The 5,527-nt window shown below is 33.7% G+C and overlaps 1 protein-coding gene across 2 annotated transcripts in view; it reads right to left on the bottom strand.

Annotated features, from left to right (window-relative positions):
- Positions 1–1,678: 1,678 nt before the first annotated feature.
- Positions 1,679–5,527, bottom strand: part of SYNCRIP (synaptotagmin binding cytoplasmic RNA interacting protein) — a 30,933-nt gene continuing 27,084 nt past the window's right edge. For both annotated transcript variants that reach the window (XM_077750232.1, XM_077750233.1), the window contains exon 12: positions 1,679–5,527. This exon is cut by the window's right edge. The gene's annotated coding sequence lies outside the window, so the exon portion shown is untranslated.

Genomic DNA, 5,527 nt, shown 5'->3' with positions numbered 1-5,527 from the left:
TACTAACATATTAAAGAGATCTTCTGAAAAATGAAGTCATAAGGGGTTGTCAGGCTGGCTCAGTCAGTAGAGAATGTGACTTGGGGTTGAGTTTGAGCCCCAAGCTGGGTGTAGAGATTACTTAAAAAAGAAAATCTTCAACAAAGAAAAAAGAAATCATAAAGGTTCTACTCGTGTCATTAAAACTGATGCACAGTTTTATCAACTTCGAGTTCAAATAATGCAGTACTGACATTTTCTAATTCCCATAGGAAAAAACTGGGACACTTAAATTCAGAAGCAGTATTATATTACACAAATGCTGTAATTATTCAGATTTCCTTCACCTCATTTAAACTTAACAGCATTAAAAGAGCCACATCAGATGTAATGTCAGAAGTCTTCTGTTATGTCGTAGGTTTCTATACTTAGACCAGATTTTAAAATCTAAAAACTCTTCTACAGATTTTATAGTGAACAAGCCCGTATCTTTTAATCTGTGGCAACAGCTTGTCTACATCAAAAACCCTTGTCCTTTTACCCTGAAGTAAAACTTGGCTGTAGTTCATAAATGATAGAAGATACCAATTCCCTTAGGTATTCTAAAATTCTTTCCAAACAGTATTTTGTCACAAAAATCTTTTCAGAATACAGACTGAAAGCCTAAATCAATAAATGACACTTCATGAACATTACAGATAGCTGCCTTTAAACTCCCCTCAGATTAGAACTTGCTTTAAACCACTTTATAATGTGAAAAATCACACTCACTGAAGCTTGTAAATTATTTTCAAGTGTGTTGGGAAACACATTTAGGAAACTCTTGGAAGACACTAATTTCCAAAATGGTGTATTAGGATTTTCTCCCTTACCCAAAGTCTTGTTCAGCAGTCTTGATTTCAACAAAAAGTACTAGTTTGGTCACTACACAGGGAGTCAAGTGAGCAACATAAACGGTTTTCAAAATGCCCTAGTGGTGACCCAGAATTTTTCAGGTATAAAACTTTCATGACTGCCCCTAAAAAAAGTTTCTTTTCACTAAATATTAGCATAAATTCTGGTTAACCTAAATACAAACTAAAATCTACATTAAGTGACCTACTAAAACAATTTTTATCTGGATGAAGTGGCCAAAACTACCACCACCCGGCCCCCACCCTCCAAGAAATTCTAGGGCTATGAACCAAACCTTTCCCATAAATTTACAAGTACCCCATTGATGATTTGCCATCCTAGTTTAATGGAACCCATTTTAAGCTGAGTTCACCTTCCTAAATGTGCAACATTTTATTAAAACAGGTCCATTTGTTCTCTCCACTCTCCTGATTCACTTGCAACCTCAATCATTTCCAAACCTTCCGAGAAAGATGGTGAGAATGGAAGAACACTGCATGATAGGGTATGTTCCCAGAAAAGCAGAACCAAATGACCATTAATTTCTTCATTGAGTCCACTGGCATGTGTGTGACCACAGAATATTTTCACCAAAAGACCAACACTCTATGTTTACATCTCCCCATCATGTGCTTGAATTAGGGACCTTGGGGAATCTGCTTTCACCATTGGCTAGTTACTTTGAATGTATAATCAAAGGCAAAGAGCTCTACAGATTCCAAGTGTCTATTCAAAAGCTGTTAAATGAAAAAAGATGAAATGGAGGACACCCACAATAATTCTTGGACTCCTGGAGATCCTAAGACATGCTACAAAAATAGGTCTTTATTCTTAGGAAAATATAGTCAGAGCTAGCTTCCTTATGCTATACATAAAATCTTAACATCAGAGGCAGTACAGATAGTACAGATAGTTTTTGAACTGATCTCCAAACAAGCACAAACCCACTACGTTTAAAAGAACAGGTAAGTTGAGGTTTTTGGCAAAAGACAGTACTTCACACATCTAATCCAAATCAAAGAGCCTGCAGACAGTTGTTTTCGGTGAGATGAAAGGAATGAAATAAATATAAATTCTATGGATAAATAAATGTAAGAGACAATTTAAATAAGCTAAAAGAACTAATATTTCTTTTAAATAAAAGTACTAGTCAGGTACAAGCTTTTGTTTCTCAATGCCAGACTTCTAAATGTTTATCAGACTACTGTTAAAATCATTAAAAACCTAATCTTGGACCATAACATTAGTTATAATACTGTTTTGCATTCATAAAAAAGATGTTTTTTCCAACTGAATGCTTCTGGTCCTGAAAAATATTTTATGTATATTACTGAAGGCAGACTGTGGTGCTAATAGAACTTATATCTTAAGTATCTTTTTAAAAAAGTGACAGACCAAAAAGTCCATCTATTACTTTGCCCACAGTTAAAAATGTCTTTGAACATTGGTTTATAATTAGCATCTTAAGAAAAGTAGTGGCATGCCCTATTGAGTGGTATCACTGAGTAAATGCTACACTTTAAAACATCATCCTCACAAGTCTGTTCATTTTATGTACTGTTAAAGTTTATTCATTCATTTTATACCCACCAATAAATTCCTATGGTCAGATAAAAATTTTATGGAATACATCACTGGGGAGAAAATGGTCATGGTGGGTATTCTTGGAAGTGTTAGGAATCTGAGCAGTCATTTACTTTAGGGTTAGCTCCTTCTCCTAAATGCATGAAGTCGTCTACATTTAATTTCTCCCCTTAAAGACATGTCTTACTCTATAACAAGGTGATCTTTGCTGTTTTTGATCAACAGTGACTTTGGCTTAGCAGTCAAAAAAAGCTGTCCTGCATGTGACAATTTTGTCCATCTAGCATGTATTCATCCTGGTTTTAAGTCTTTCAAATATATACAAGTAAATACCCGAGATCACCCCATCAATCCATTCCTATTAAGTTCCTATTTTATCTTGAGGAAAATATTTGTATTTTGTCAAATCAGACTTGCAATTATTGATAAATTTCTCATGATGCTACAACCACCATCATGAGCGTGCAACCGCTCTTTTTGTGTTCAACCCCCACTTCATTTCTATATCTGATTTAACTGCAATGGTTGAAAATCTTCCACAAAAAACATGTTTGGGAAAATATACAGAACACAATTTCTCACAAAGCAAATTTCTGAAAACTGATTAACTAAATTGATGGTCACTTTTGATTGCCAAGTAGTCTGCAGAAACAAAATCTTGCGTCTGTTTAGATAACTCAAGTTTTCTTGTTTAACAATTAGGATGCTTTAAGGATACATTTTTCACCCCAAGGAAGGGACTTGACTCTTGGATTTAAGACCCATTCCTTGACAATATATACAAAATTTAACTTATCTGTCCATTCTTTGAAGCTGTCAAAGCCAAGAACCCATAAACAAATCACAAATAGCAATAACCTACATTAGTTAACATTCCCCTTTTAACATGTTGACATTTTTACTAAAGGATTAGTTATTTTTGCATTTCCATTTCTCATATCCCATGACATTCCATATAAATTGCATTATTGCTTTATAGGCCACACAACATTCAAAAGTATGTTTATATGCATTGCCTGTTTTCCTTGATCTCTTATTGATAAGAGTTTGATGCTGATTTTACTACAGAAATTTAAGTTTGAAAATACCAGTTAGTATTTCTTCTCAGAACTTAATTGTTCACATCACTAATCACTACATGCATATTTAGCTCTGATTATATTGCTCAAAAACTGCACCCATTATCAGAACAGTGCAAATGATATTTAATTTTAAAAGGAATTATAATGGCTTGAATTCAAAGTTATTCAAATGAACACTGTCAAGTAATTTCACTTGAGTGTGTATATATTTCATCACCACTGTTTACATTACCCATCAATTCCTTACAATTTCTTTAGATCATCAGTTTTCCCTCCCATATCCCCAAACTAAGAATGCCAAATAGTCTTGGAAACCCACAGCTCCTTATTTTAATGTTTTCTTAAGAACACATTTGTGAACTCACAAAAATGTTCATCTTTCAACTCTGACAATGCAGTTCTTACTTAAAGTCAAACAAACCCATCCTAAAATCCCAACAAATAATTCTGAGAATTAACTTAAACACCTTGACAGTGTCCCTTAAAAAAGGGTATGACAGTAAAGTGCCAATAGGCATGGCAATGACCTCTTTGATGGGATCATTTAATTCCTTGGAACTGGGAAACACCAGCACCAAAGATTACACTGAGATTCAATTTTACTGAAGGCTACATTTAGTTTACCCACTTTCCACAACCTATTATACTCATTATATGTTAGAATGAAATGTAAATGTTTTGTGTAGCCCTCAAACTTACACTAAGATTTGAAAGAGATGTACTTTAAAAAAGCACGGGGTAATATATAAAATCAGTGGCAGAAAGTTTCATTAAGCACCAGGAACTAATTTTTGTCACCCCATACTCATTTTGTAGGTAAGTTTCAATAACCGGCAAGGCACATTTACATATATTCCAATGAATACTTATTGACAAATTTTAAATTACACTCTATGTCCCAGCTATCCCAGTAACTGACATACAACATACTAAAATGGTTTATTAAGGTAACAAAAAAAACCAATTAATGTGAAACATACAGGCTATTGGCAACCACTATTCTAAAATTATGTAAGTACAAATAAACATACTGAAATGTGTGCAATTCTAAGTTTTTAAACCAGAATATTTCTACACTAACACACATTTATATTAATGACACATAAAAAAAATAAAAACTTTATTACAAAAATAAGTTACACTCGCCTCCAGCTTACAGTATAAAACAATTTTATTTGCAGGAATGCAAAATGATTGTTTGCCATGAGCATTTTGAACATATGACATGTCTAATTTTGTTAAATTTGCATTTACTGGGGGAACTGGTGTGTATAAAACCTTAATTAAGTATAATAAGCTCTGATCTTCATCGTGGTGCCTATTGGGTATGTGACATAACTGCAGTATCCCTTTGGGGAAGGGGAAAAGGGATTTCTTTATACCAAGTCCTAATTAAATTATAATTTCACTTTTGACTTTAAGCTATCAATTTAGGACTTGGCAAAAAATTTTTTGAGGGTGATTCAATAGAGGATGCTTCACCACTGAACACTCACTGTCATCAAGGTGCTTTAGAAAATTAAAAACATAGCACAAATGATTGTACTCTATTCTACAAGTTATCATGACCTGCATAAGAAATGGAAAGCTGATTCACATTTTTGCAGTGATCAGCAATAAGAAATGCACTAATGAAACATACCTTTTACCTAAAAAGCTAAACTACAGCCATATACTAATTTCTATGATTTATGAAAAAACTTCAAAATATCCAAATGTCAGGCTTCGCTGTACAATTGTCAGTTTTAGTCTGACTTTTTTTTATAAAGGGACACTGCAGTATTTAGTACAAGTTCGGATGCACTTTTTTGAACATCTGATGTCTTACAAAAGTAACATCTTGCTAAACTATTATACATCCAAATAACTACAATATCTGAAGAAGCAAGGCTGCTTTTTCAGCCACAAAATACGACAAAAGCAAGGCCTGTTATGATGGTCATGAGGAAGTCTTTTACAAGCCTCTGAAACTAAAGGCAACTAAGAAT

This window comes from Crocuta crocuta, unplaced genomic scaffold (assembly GCF_008692635.1).
Source record: "Crocuta crocuta isolate KB4526 unplaced genomic scaffold, BGI_CrCroc_1.0 scaffold9, whole genome shotgun sequence".
NCBI classification, from domain to species: Eukaryota; Metazoa; Chordata; class Mammalia; order Carnivora; family Hyaenidae; genus Crocuta; species Crocuta crocuta.
The sequence above is the reverse complement of the archived record's forward strand: the minus strand, read 5'-3'. Positions and strand labels throughout refer to the sequence as shown.